The 15,000-nt window shown below is 41.8% G+C and overlaps 1 protein-coding gene across 2 annotated transcripts in view; it reads right to left on the bottom strand.

The window, feature by feature from the left end:
* LOC137641375 (DDB1- and CUL4-associated factor 6-like) overlaps positions 1-15,000 on the bottom strand; it is an 861,079-nt gene that overhangs the window by 654,004 nt on the left and 192,075 nt on the right. The gene's annotated exons all lie outside the window — the stretch shown is intronic.

Genomic DNA, 15,000 nt, shown 5'->3' with positions numbered 1-15,000 from the left:
AGGGAGGGATTAACATCCTTTTACCAAAGGAGGGTGGATCCATCAGGATGACATGGCTCTTTCACCGAAAATCCATTTTTTGGGCTTAGGCCATGTCGTGCTGATGGAAGTTTACCAGAGCATTAATGTATCTGTGGATTTAATAGTGCCGTTATCTCGAATTGACTATTTCCTAATTGGTCATAAAGACCAAAGACACTTGATGTTACCGTAATACATCAACCAACTGAGCATATCATATGCCAGCTCTTCCTGCCCCCTACAGGGAAAAGTCTGTATAGACTCTAGGAAAAAAAACCCAAGATTGTGAGTTCAAGGAACAATAAGCAAGCAGAAAGTATATCGTGTCGTATATACGTAAAGCGTAGTTTGTACTAAAGCCCTGAATAGAGTACTGTACCTCCCAGGTCTGGATCAGGCAGACAAGTTTATGTTCACGTAGGAATCATAATACAGTAAACAAACATAGCACAACCAAACTTACCTGTTTGCATGGTAAGGGAGACTTTGTCCCACAAGGTCCATAAGAGGATCAAGGATACTCTGAATATAATCTAATAATCTTAAGGCGAAAGAGACACAAAGATTCCTTCTATAGTTTATTTACAAGAAACACAGAAGTTATGATTAAATAATATATTTATGCTAGACATAGACATAACAAGCATAACAGTAATAACAAAATAAATAAGTTTCATCTGAAAGAGAAACATTGCCACTCCATGAAATTAGGAAATTTCAATATATATGTTATTACTAAAAAACATTATGCATAAACATGCTGGCACTCATGTCAAAATATTATGCTTAAGGTCACTTAACTATGGAAGACAGTTCATAATGTCCATATCAACACTAAACTATCATGATATACCTAAGTCTATCATGCACACCCTTCACTAACAGTCCCAATTAGTGCACTGTCCTTCACAGTAATCAAGCTGCAGGCTTTATTACACTGCCTGCAGCCACCACATGAAATTTTATTTCTTGTAATTGCTTCGCATAGTGCCTAAAATATATTCTGGAAGACTTCCAACCAGTATAAGCACGCAGGTTATCAAACGACATAGTCTGAAAGAAGTTTAGAGACGAGGCAACCTTTCTCGGATCATGACCTGCGGGTGTATATCAGGATCCGCTCTGCGAATAAAGTAAGTGAATTTCGCCCTTCTCTGTTTCAAAGATAACGTCGAACCAGAAGTCTCTCCCCTAAAAAGCTGACCTCCCTTAAAGTCTGAAGTTCTACGAAGATAGACCTTTAGGCATTCCACTGGGCAGAGGGATGCTTCTTCCTTCAGAGGGCAGATTCTCCAGGGACCCCATCTCTTAGTGGGTAGCTCATTCTTGGCGAGAAACGTCAGATCCGGAAAGAGATTCAGTTCTCCATTCGGTGTAAACTGAATGTGGCCATCATCCCTCGAGAGGGCCACTATTTCGCTAACTCTGGCTCCTGAGGCTAGTGCAAATAAAAATATCACTTTCTGAGTCAAGTCTTTCAGCGAGCAATCTTCATTGTTCAAGGTCGAGGCCAGATGAAGAACCTTATCCAAAGACCAAGAAATAGGCTTTGGAGGGGCTGCAGGCCGAAGTTTTGCGCAGGCTTTCGGAATCTTGTTGAAGATTTTGCTGGAAAAATCCACTTGGAGGGCATATAGAATCGGTCTAGCTAAGGCAGATTTACACGTCGTGATCGTATTGGCCGCTAATCCTTGTCCGTGAAGATGGATGAAGAAGGACAAGCAGAAATCCGTAGAAATCTCTTGAGGTTTCTTCGCCTTAACAAAGGCCACCAATTTCTTCCAGGAAGATTCATATTGTCTTTTTGTTGACTTTGACCTGTATTCTTCTAAGAAATGAATACTGTCTGCAGAAATCCCGAACCTTTTCCTGACCGCTAAGGCGAGAAAATCATGAGATAAAGGTTCTGGGTTTTCTCTGAAGAAGCGTAGACAGTCGAATTCTGTACTAGCTGAGTCAGAACTGGTTCCGGCAATGGGATCAGCTTCAGGCGTAGTTCTGTTATCAATGGAAACCAGACACTGCCTGGCCACTTGTGGGCCACTATCGCTGCCCTCCCCCGAAAGGATCTCAATTTGTCGAGGGCTTTCAACAATAGGTTGGTTGGTGGGAACAGGTAAATCCTGGACCATCTGTTCCAATCTAGGGACATCGCGTCCGTTGCTTCCGCTAGAGGATCCTCGTACGGGGCTACGTACCGGGCCAACTTGATCAGGCTGTGGGACCAAGGATCGAAGGTCCACCAATCCTGAAAGTGTAGAAGTCTCCCTCCTACCGGCAGCATCTCATTTTGAGTGCTGGTTGGAGGATTTTCCTCCTTGGCCACGACCACCTTTGTTGCCTCTTCCTTTGAAGGGGCGTCTAGAGGAGCCCTGAAAGGAGCCTCGAGACTTCGGCTTAGAAGAAGCCGACTGCCTTTCATAAGCTGGGGTGAAGACTGGTGACTGAGACGCCAGTGTTTGGGGCACCAGTTGAAAGGTGGTGGTGGGTGGTGCCACCGTCTGGGACACCGTGGCCACGGGAAGCTGTTGCTGTCTTGGCTGAGAGGCCAAACGAGGCCGCTTTGACTTGTTCTTCGGCTGGGGACCCCCATCAGCGGAAGATTTTCTCTTGGAGGACAAGCCCCATTTGGAGAAGAGATTCCTATTCTTCGAAGCAGCCTTATCTACGACCTCCATGACCACATCACTAGGAAAGAGGTCTTTTCCCCAGATATTAGAAGCTATCAGCTTCCTAGGTTCGTGTTTTACAGAAGAGGAAGCAAACACGAACTCCCTACAGGCCGTCCTGGCTCTGATAAAGTTGTATAGATCCTTCGTTACTGAAGCCAAGTGAGCCTTGGCAAAGACCATATACATATCTGGGGTATCAGGAATGCTAGCCATCGTTTCTAGCCCTGTTTGTAGAGACATGGACGCCGCCAAGCGTTCCTTAGTCTCGTGTTCTCTTTTCAGGAGAAACTCTGACAGCTTTGGGAGGTCCTCGTTGAACTGACGTCCAGCGATATCGGCCTCCAGCTTCCCGACTGAGAAGGTAACATGAACGTCCTTCCAGTCTTTGTCATCTGAAGGGAAAGTAAGGGAGAAAGGCTTGCTTTCTTCTAGCGTGGGACAGGGTTTTCCTGCACTTACGGCCTTCAGGGCTGCTTTAAACCCTTTATCCATAAAGGGAAAAGCACATTGAGGGTCAGCAATAAACGATGGATGTTTCTTGCTTAAGGCCGGCACCTTTGAGCTAGTGAATGCCCTCTCTTTTAATTTTGATGTAAGCATCGCTTGTGCCTTAGCGAGCTCAAGGACAATTACTTCCTTGGGCTCCGTCTCTTCTTTCGATGCCGGTTCAGTTCTGAGCCGGACATAACAATCCGGGTAGGACGCTCTGCTGGGCCAGAACTCAACTTCCTCTACTGGTACGGTACCCAGTTTCTCCAGAGGAAAATCTTGCCTGCTGACATAGGCATAGGCGGTTAACGTCGGAGAACACAGGAAGGTCCTTAACATTCAGCTTCTTCGGGGTTAAACGCGAAGAAACAAACTGCTCAATTTCCGACCGGAAAGTAGTTTCTTTCTCTGACGACTTCTTCTGTAAGTCGTATACCATAGACATCAGGGATTGAAGAATGTTCGTAATTGCCTCCAATTGAGGGGGTTGCAAAGAGGTTGAGGGTGCTGGTTCAGCCGCAGCCGCTGAAGAAACCGAAACCGCTTCAACGTTCTCAACATCGCTAGTAGGAGGAACCACTGCCTCCTGTTCCAACTCTTCCACGAGGAGATTCTTCTCAGTCTCCTCGGAAACGAAAGACATATTGTCGTCCAGGTGGATACTCTCCCAAGTATCCGCAACGTCAGGTTCTCTAGGCTTCTGAACCTGAATCTGCACCAATGGGATTGAAGGCTTCGTCTGGGGAATGATGGAATCACGAGCTCCGGGGAAGAGACAGTCCCTCATCCTAACATTAGGAAGGTATGGGCCCGAGGTGTTCTTCTGAAAACCTCTTACCCATTTACGCAGCGTAGCCCTAGCTGCATCCCTAGACTCAGTAGACTTTTGTTCATCAAAAGCCTCCTTTACCAACTTGTCACACACAGTACATACCTCTGGGTCCCAGTACTTGAGGGCCCCTTTCGTGACAGAACAGCGGGCGTGAGACCTACAAAAGTTGTTCCCGCACTCGGGATGCTCCTCCTGTAAAGAAAAGAAAAGCAAATGAGTTTTCTGTGAAATCTTCAGATTTCAACATAAGTTATTATATTTAGCTTGGATAGGGTAAGCTATAGTGTAGGAAAGACACCTACATGTGTTTCCCGTTCAGCCATTTGCTATGACCTCCTCCCATATTGAACTAGGAAATTCATAAAGAATTAAATAATAGAGGGAATATCCAAGATATATAGTGTCTTCTTGACACATCCTCTTATAATGTTCAATATAGTGGATAATCTTAATGAACATAGCCATTAATATAGGAGAGAATCAACTCTCTATGTGATGGTCTCACAAATGGCTGCTCAGGAACCACTTGCAGGTTGGAAAAATACTATATTTTCTTGGGTACAGCAGTTGCCAGCGGCAGTATGCCGTCAGTATTGCCGGCCCCGCCAACTCCGCCGGCCCCGCCGACGCTGCCGGCCTTGCCGACACTGTCGGCATGTTGGGCTAGCCGGCAGATGCCAGCAAGCCGGCAGATGCCGGACCTGCCGGCAACTGCCCGCTATTAAAATTAAAATTATGGATGGAAGGCATAGCCCAGCTGCCGACAAGCTACTCAATTGCCGGTAGACGGGCCTAGAAAAACCCTACCAACGGCCATCGATCAACGGTGTCCAAGGTAAGGGATGACAGCGAACTGTTAGCCTAACCATCCACAATTGCCGGCAGAATTAACTGCCGGCGGTAGCCCATGATTGACAGTAAAAGAGAAAGATAAGGATAGAAGACGGCAAAGGATCAGCTATGTCGTCTACATCCTGAAAGAGTGTGCCAGTGGAAGAGGGAAATAAATTCGGGCTTCCATTTAACCATATCCCATCTTAAGGCATATGGAAGGCAGTCCAAGGGAGGACTCTAAGGTACACTCAAAGATATGAGGTTATCTGTCAGCGACCTAACTAGCCGCAGACAGAAAAACTCATGCCAGGTCTACAGACGTCCACAGGAGCAAATGTAGAACCACGGCCATAAGGGTGTTGGTTCATTCAACACGAAAGAGATAGCGGGGAAGGGGTGAATAGTCAATAAGTAAAGTAATATCCTAAGGCATTACCTAACCTGAAGGATTCTGTCCTCATAGTAACCTCAAATAGGGGAAGTCAATTCCCCAGGTTGGGTTAGGCAAAGAGAGAAGGTCCGAAAACGAACTCGAGAGAACAGAATCTCGTACCAGGGATCAACACAGGGAAGAATCCTATCTTCCAGTTAAGAACCCCTAATACAGGACTGTCTGCTAGACCCATAAAGAGGAAATTGTAAAACAATAACATCTACAAGATCTAGGGAGGCTAGCCTCCTGAACAGCAACTAGCCCTACTGGAATACAGACAAGCTAACTCAGTTGCCGGTATAAAACCAGGTAGCCAGATGCCTAACACAGACTTACTCTGATGTCCCGTCCCCAACTCCAAACTCACTGCTGACAAGCTACTCAGTTGCCAGCTCAGAGAAAAGGAGAGAGAAACGAAATGCCCCAGAAAATTCACCCAACCACAGGTTACAGTAAATTAACTGGGGATAGCCTAGGCTAATCAGAGGGAAAGGGAATCACTCTTAGATCTCATAGAGATAGTATTGACTTAAAGGGGTATATGAGATATCTATCTCCCCGCAAAAGACAATACAAGAGTAATGGGGACATATAAAGTATACTAAAGCACTAAAGCTATTAAGGTAAAGAGCATAGAGAAACGTTCTACGTAACTCTAGTATACTAGTATGGAAGAGGAAAATAAACAGTAATATCTTAATTGTATAAAATATTGCCTGAGCTTCAATAAAACTTTACCAGGAAGGTTATATCATGCATGAGGTGTGATGGTGCCTAGGCTAGAAGCCTAGCACTCGTGAGGCTCGAATTAATAGCCAAATTCACGACAACAATGACATAATATAAAAATCCCTAGCTAAAATACTAAATAGCTAAAGTTATTAAAGCAAGTAAGCTGGGAATATCGTTCTTGCTAACTAAATGAACAAAAGAACGATCGCATTCACGACGCCATCCGGCTAGCAACAGCTCTTGTTACGTTAATTACGATATCAATCGAAAAGCAAAACTGGCAAGAGCTTACCTTTACACAATTAAAAGATATTACTTAACTTTCCAGAAGCTGATGAAGCAGGGGAATCCATCACAGCGATGAAAAAGCTTCGAAAATAGCGAGATAACACAGGAAAAATACTGGCCACCAAAGCTACAAACGAAAGAATGGTTTGGTGGCGCCGTACGGTGGCGATTGGCCGAACTATTTACAGTACATTAGGAGAGTCAATTTGTTTACCTCTTTAATGACTCTCCTATTTTTCTTGCCACTTTCCCTCTCGAAATGAAAGGCTATGCGGGGTGTAAATAGCTATGAGATGTGTCAAGATACGTCCTTACGCGATATCCCTTGGAGAAATTTACGGGATACTCGCTCCAGGAGTTAGAATTCTGGGTACCTTCGGTAAATTCTCTTGGATATATCACTGTAGTCACATATAACTTAGGAAGCTACTAATGAAGGAACTTCCATCAGCACGACATGGCCTAAGCCCCAAAATTTTTTTTTTAAGGTAACATTTCCTTTTCTTAGTCTAAGGGTTTGTTCAGATTCAATATTGAGTAATTTAATTTTGATGTTAATTCTTTTTGTACTTTTTTGTAAAGAGTGTATTATTCTATTCATCAGTATTTCTTAATAGTGATTGCTTGTATTCCCTGATAAAGAACCGTAGTAAGAGGTGGTTTTTCAATAGTTCATATTTTACAATCACCCAGTTTAGTTTTGAGAGTAACGCTAGAAACCTTTGAATATTCAGTGTTTTTATATATAGCTGTCTGGGAGTTGCATAATTTTCTCAGAGCTCGGGTATTAATATTCCAGTATAAAAGACTTATGTAATATAATCAAGTGAGTTTGGAACTCAGGACTTTATGTAATTTGCTAGCCGTAATATATATTTTTGGTGCCCAGACCCAGGATCAAGCGAGTCTGTGTTAATATTGGTGATAACAAGGCCGTGTTTTCATTAAAGGTTTGAACAGTTCACTGTCGATTGGATTTTATGTATTGTTAGGATATATTTTTTGTTGTTGAGAGGTATAAGTTTGTAAAGTACAAGATGTCACAAATTAATATCCAAGAGTTTTTGATAAACCCCATTGTTCAGGAATTGTCAGAAGCTAATGTAACTAAAGCTCAATGGCTCTCTATTTTAATGGTATGTGGTGGCCATACAATGAGTGGAATGATTAAAGACCAAATCAAGTGTCTAACCTTAGAAATGTTGGTAAACTCAGGAAAGTTGTCAGAAGATATTATAGCAGCTCGCGAACTGTTAGAGAATGGTGAAGCAGAAAGTTGTCGGAAGAAGATATTATAGCAGCTCGGGAACTGTTGGAGAATGCTGAGCAGAATTAGTAGAGAAGAAAGGATCAGCTGACCTAGGAACTGATGGCATGAAAGCAGAATGGAATGTAGAGGTTGAGAGTCGACGAATTGTAGAGGAAGAGAATTTGATTAAGTTCAAGATGGTGGCAGAACGGGAAGAAAGAGAGAGAGAAGTGGCAAGAGGAATTGCAAGACGGGAAGAACGAGAGAGAGAAGAGTCAAGAGAAATTGCAAGATGGGAAGAAAGAGAGAGAACGAGAAGAAAGAGAAGAAAATGCCAGAGATATCGCAAGACATGCAAGGAAAATGAAGAAAAAGAGAGAATGGGAAGAAAAAGAAAAAGTAGAGGAAAAAGAAATTGCACGACATGCGAGGGAGTTGGAGTTGATGAATGCTCATGCAAGGTCAGCAATGCAGACAGAGGTGACTCCTGCTTTGCACAATCCCGTATTTACAGTGACGAAAGCTCAGAAGTTAATTCCAAAATTCACAGAAGCTCCCGACGAATTCTTCGATCATTTTGAAAGTCACATCGATGATAGAATGGCCAGATGAGAAATGGTCTGTGTTATTGCTAGTGCCTTGATTGGAAAGGACGCAGTGCCTATCTTGCCTTGTCTCAGGACCAGAAGAAGGAGTATCAAGAAGTGAAGAGGAGCATGCTATAAGTGTATCAGATGACCTCTGAATATTATAATAAAATATTCCGAAGTTTGCGACAGGCAACAAAATTACTTTCCTGGATTACGCTTATAAGGTACGATGATGTTTTAAGAGATGGATACAGGCTGCTAACGTGAGAGAGATGGCGGATTTAGAAGAATTGACAGTGCTGGAACAGTATTTACGAGAATTCCTGAACACGTTCGAATGTACTTGAGAGAGAGAGAGAGAGAGAGAGAGAGAGAGAGAGAGAGAGAGAGAGAGAGAGAGAGAGAGAGAGACTTGATAAAGCCGCTTCGCTGAGTGAAGATTATAATATGAACCCTCCTCAGTTATGAAGTTTCAACCGTCGTTCTGACCAGGTATTAAGCATTCCCCGAACCATGGAAACCAGTTCAGTAATGACTATGTGAAAAAGTTCAATAGTTACAGCAGAAGTAGCACTGGTACTACTCTAAAGCAGAATGCAATAATACCACAGCAACAATCGTCAAATCGTCCTCCTTCAGGTATCGTGAGACTTGCAGAACATTAATATTGTCTATCATAAGTGTGGCTAGAGGCCAGATCAGTAAGGAATGTTGGTTGAACCAACCAAAAGCAGTTGCCCAAGTGGTTAAGAATAATTCAACTTCACAGAATGCGAAGACGAAGAAGCAAACTGGAAAGGACGATGAGGAAAATAAACCAGCTAACATTTACACGACGAACAGGACAAACCTAAACAGCATGAATGCCTTTAAACCGTATATTTATGAAGGTATGTTAGCCGTAACAGATGGTAATGAGCGGACCCTGGTCAAAATATTGCGTGACACAGGTTGTAACCATAGTGTAGTGACACAAGGTGTACACCCGTGGGTGGAACAGTCTCTCACAGGAGAGACTGTCATTTTGAAGGGAATAGGAGGTGAAGAGGTTACCCCTATTTGCTGTTTGAAACTGTCCTGCAAGTTGTTGACAGGTATATTTTGATTTTGCGGTAAGGGATTCATTGGTTGTCAAAGGAGTAGAAGTCCTGCAGGGTAATGAGGTTGATGGAGCGTCGTTTGTGCCTTGTCCCATTGTAACGGAGAAACCATTGAAGTATCATTCTTCGACTGAACTCAAGAAGGACTACCCGTATCTGTTTCCTAGTTGTGTGTTGACTAGGAGTATGACGAAGAAAGTGGCTGCAAAAAAAGAAAGAGAAACCGAAGGAACAATGAACTTGTAGGATTTATTTTTGGAAGAAAAGGATTCCCTTGAAGATACGCAAGAGTAGAACTCCCGAGAGAGCCCGCAAGAAGAGGAAGGACAGAAGAGTGGAAGAGAAGACAAAGAAGCAATGGACCTGGAAAAATAGAAAACTCAGCATTTGAAGTAGGGCAAGTGAGTAGGAGAAAGCAGATAGGATTGCAACGGAAGGATGGAACATTAACAGTTATTGTACCGTGTGGACGATAAGACGAAGGTGCAGCAGTCTCCCACCTGTTATTATCTTAAGGATAGGTTGTTTATGAGGAAGCATAGGCCCGCCGATATCCCTGGGAATGCCGAATAGGGGATATACCGATAGATATTGATTCCCACTCCGTTGAGAAGACAGGTGATCGCCATAGTGCACGAAACAGGACACATGGGAATAAGGAAGATGATGGAGAAGATTATGAAATACTTTTTCTGGCCTGGCAAGCATAAGGATAAAAGCCAGTTTTGCCGTGCATGTCACGTTTGTCAGATGGCTGGAAAGCCTAACGAGAACATCAAGAAAGCTCCCTTATGCCCAACTGAAGTACGGGGAAAACCCTTCTGCAAGGTAATGATTGACATTGTGGGACTATTACCACGTACAAGATACCCAGAAGCCATACCCATCTGGAACATCAGTGCAAAAGTAATTGCCGAGAAGTTACTAGACTTTATCACTAAGTTTGGTATTCCAGAAATTGTTCAGAGTGACCGAGGAGCAAATTTCACGTCAAAAATTGTTTCAGGACGTGATGAAACTGTTGGATGTGAAGCAACAACTATCTACTACTTATCACCCGGACACCCAAGGTGCATTAGAGAGGTTTCATCAAACCCTGAAGAGTATGTTAAAGTACTGCAACGAAACAGGGAATGAATAGAACATCGGACTACCATTGATGGTATTTGAGGTACGCAATGCTTATCAAGAAAACAAGGGATATAGCCCGAATGAAATGGTGTTTGGACGAGAAGTATGAGGACCGATTAAAATGTTGGCAGAAAAATGCAAGGACCGAAAGGAAACGGATGGAGAATATGTCAAGAATTTAAGAAAAGGATCGGCGAGATTAGGAAATTTTCCCTCGAAAACCTTAAAACAAGTCAAGGAAAAATGAAGAAAAGGTTTGATTTGAAAAGTAAGGCCATACAGTTTGCGGTTCGACAACAGGTGTTGGTTTTCTTACCGATAAGGATATTCCCACTCACCAACAAGTTCCAAGGACCATTCCGGATTTTGGAGAAGATCAGTGACCTGACCTACGTTATGGAAACCCCAGGAAGAAAGAAAAGTCAAACAAAAGTACAGTACACGTTAACCTACTGAAACCCTGCTTGAATGAAAAAGAGACCGAAGCTTCACAGGTGTGTGTGACGCAAACCCTACCATCCACGGAAGACGACGACGGGTACGAGGTAGGGGCGGTAAGCAAAGTTGATAATTTGTCTATTATTCAGAACTTGGAAAAGAAATTAACTCATTTGAACAAGAAGCAGCACGAGGAATTAAGCAGATTGATTAAAAGTTTCCCTGAAACTGTCTCAGAAGTCCCGAAATGAACCAAGCATGAGATACACCTTAAAACCATAGAGAGACTGTTCAAACAACGCACTTATCGACTGTCGCCGTATCACCGAGAAGTCATGAGTAAAGAAGTGGACTACTGTATTTTTTACAAAACGGATTAGCCGAACAAAGTTCTAGCCCTTACAGTTAGTTCTCCATGCTTGCTTGTGAAGAAACCAGACGGGTCTTTCAGGATGTGTACGGACAACCGAAAGTTGAATTCAATCAGTTTGGCCGATAATTATCCATTGCCCGTCATAGACCAACTATTTGACAATATTGGAAAAGTGAGGTTCGTCTCCAAGATCGACTTGTTAAAAGGCTATTACCAAATTCCTTTGGGCAACAACGTAAAATTGTTATCAGCTTTTATAACCCCGTTTGGGTTATATCAATACACTGTCAAGCCATTTGGTGTGATGAACGCCCTCTACCTTTCAACGAGTGATGGATAACCTTCTAGGATCGACTGAAGGAGTAGGCATATATCTCGACTATATTGTGATATATTCATCCACCTGGGAAGAGCATCTCCAAATCCTGAAGAAGGTATTTCTTAAGCTGCAAGTAGCACACCTGACAATTAACCTGGAGAAGAGCGAATCTAGAAAAGCAACAGTTCGATACTTGTGATTTGAAGTCCGAAGAGGAAAGCCTCACCCCCCCCCCCCCCAACTAGGAAGCAATTACAACGATTTTTAGGGATGGCAGGGTTCTACCAACGTTTTTGCCCCAATTTTTTTACTGTAGTCGCTCCCTTGACCGATTTAACGAGCCCTATGAAAAATTTTTTATTTACCAGCAAGTGCCGGAATCCTTCGACAGGATAAAGGCCATAATAACTTTGAAACCGATACTGCAAGCACCTGATTACAACAATTAATTCCTTATCCAATGCTTTGATTATGGAGTGTCCTCCTAGAAGAGCTGCTTACCATAACTAAAGAGGGTTTTCTACCCTTATCAAGAGTAAAGTAGCCACTGAACAATTACAGTACTGTATGAGGAAAGAGGAGAATGTGGAAAAAATAGACAGGAACACTTGGTGTATGTGGAAGTGAAGACAAAATGAGCTATATCCAGAAGGAGGGGTCCAATGTAATACTGTCTGGCCAGTCATAGGACCCACTAACTTTCTAGCGGTAGTAACTCAATGTGTGGCTGGTGCCCTGCCCAATGTATTACTTATGTAAAGATTTACACTTGCAGTAATCAGGAACTGAAAAGGCAATGTACCTACATACTTAAACCATTCGGTTATCCATCAAATATAGATGAAAACTTAATTGCAGATACAGTGAGCCCTCGCTACTTCGCGGTTCGACCATCGCGGATTCACCACTTCGCAGGTTTTTTTCATAACCCATATATATACATATCACAGATTTTCCGGAAATTTCGAAAATACCGCGATATCTGAAGACCCCAAATACGATATTTCGTTACCTGTAATTCCATTAATACTGTAATTAGTAATATCTGCTCTTACTGATTGTTCATTGCATTACATATGACATGTAATTCAACACAGAAAGAAATAAAACACGAAAAGAGAATGTGATCATACGATAATTCAGTACTGTATACAGTACGTAGTAAAATTAAATTGAACATGAAACGCAAATCAGATGCAGTCATACCGTATTAGAATGGTGTAAGGCTGCTGATGGCTACTACTGTACTACAAATGTAATGGATGTGCTTCTTTTCCATGAATCTTTTGTATGTATACGTACATAGTACTGCATCCAATAATATTCTTTGTTGCAAAAATCACATCTCGAATAAGCGTACGAGAGAGAGAGAGAGAGAGAGAGAGAGAGAGAGAGAGAGAGAGAGAGAGAGAGAGAGAGAAAGAGAGAGAGACACACATCCTACAACAAAACAAGCGTGAAATAGCGTACGTAAAGCTGTATTATTATTATTGTTATTATTATTATTATTGTTGTTGTTGTTATTAAAATTATTATTATTATTATTATTATTATTATTATTATCATTATTATTATTATTATTATTATTATTATTATTATTATTATTATTATTATTATTATTATTATTATTATTATTATTATTATTATTATCATTATTTATTATTATTATTATTACTGTACAGTATACTGTACGTAGGGTATCTTGTACTTTGAATTGGTAACCTACGTAGCATATAAGACGGGTTGTGATTGGTTCAAGCGCTGATAGATGACGAATCAGAACCCAAGTTTTGTTATCTAGCCTGTGATTGGTGTTTTGCCCGCATCTCCAACTTCCAGCATCTACGTATTCGCTGTCACTTTCTCTCCCGCCGTATCGCTGTGTAGACGTTGTTAAGTTATTGTGAACTTTAATCTGTGCTGTGCGTGACTGTTTTAAGTTGAACTTTTTGTTGAACTTTCTGTTAAACCCTACTGTACAATGCCTCCCAAGCCTTCTGCTTCTACTAAGGCTGGTAGTGAGCCTAAACAGCACCGAAGGATGATGACGATTCCTGAGAAGGTGACGGTTCTCGATATGTTAAAAGACGGTAGAAGTTACGCGGCCGCAGACCTCGAAGACCTGACGAAATCGGCCAGTGAAGAAGACAGTGAAACACGGGAAGAGATCCAAGAAATTGTCGAAGAAATGGGCTTAACATTAGAACGGCTTGCCAAGCTCTGCAAGCTTGCGAAGGAGGTGAAAGAAATGTTGCAAGAGTGGGACGAGGATATGGTTCGTTCTATGCAATTCTGCAACAAGATCGATGAACACATGACTCCCTACAGGATGCTCTTCGAGCGAAAAAAGAAGCAGCGGCAGCAACTTCCGATCACAATGCCCTCGGAAGAAATTGAAGAAGTGTCCCAGGAAGTTAAAGGGAAGGTTTTAAAAGTCTGAAGAGTATACATGTTGTAACCTATCATATTCTTTTTGTTTAAAATTTACATTTACATACGTAAAACAATCTCTCTCTCTCTCTCTCTCTCTCTCTCTCTCTCTCTCTCTCTCTCTCTCTCTCTCTCTCGTAAACTGTTTTCCTGCTTTTCTACGTACAGTATGTACTGTATGATTTTATATAGATACGGTAAATAATATTTGTAATAACATATTTTCTAAAAGCTTTTACTGTAAATATCATTATTTACCACTTTCATCATGCGCGTTAAATGCCTTCTTTGTTTACTGAGCGTGGTTGTTTACTGAGCGTGGTTGTTTACTGAGCGTACTTTATGACGCCACCGTTTCAGGCGGCGTCATAAAGAAAAACATTTCATTTGGAAGTCCTAAGAAAAATTAAGTAAAACATTGGTAATACCAAAATCAACATACTGCATAATCAATATAATCGATGCAAAAACTAACCTATACACAGATGTGTAGAGTACACTAAATGCGTTTGTTTCTTCATTATGATCAGAGAAACGTAAACAAAACATTGGTTGCCATTTTTTATCGTGCTTTTTGGCATGTTTAGGAAACGCATGATATAAAATCGCCTTTAATATTGGTGCCTGTTTTAGTTCAGGGTACTGTAGTACATGCATTAAGTATTCTGTACATTAAAGGGTAGTTTGTTAACAGTACTACGTACAAGGGAAGGTTTTAAAAGTCTGAATATGCATGTTAAATAAATAGGTAAATATGGTATCAATACTTCGCGGATTTTCACCTATCGCGGTCGGGTCTGGAACCTATCTACCGCGATAAACGAGGGTTCACTGTAACCCTATTTATGTAATACTTATAAGAAAATTAGTACAAAATACGACCTGTCTGGGAGAGAACACTATTGATTAGAGGATATCAAAAACACAGAATCTGCTGTCATATACTCAGGTGTAATTCTTCTTCCATGGAGCACTTGGGAAGTCTGCGTGGACATGTAAAATGTTTGTGAGGGAAGAGCAGTGAAGAGCACTGATATGAATTAAGCATGAAATATTTTACAAATTTCAA

This window comes from Palaemon carinicauda, chromosome 5 (assembly GCF_036898095.1).
Source record: "Palaemon carinicauda isolate YSFRI2023 chromosome 5, ASM3689809v2, whole genome shotgun sequence".
NCBI classification, from domain to species: Eukaryota; Metazoa; Arthropoda; class Malacostraca; order Decapoda; family Palaemonidae; genus Palaemon; species Palaemon carinicauda.
This window is presented reverse-complemented; position numbering and strand designations above follow the sequence as displayed.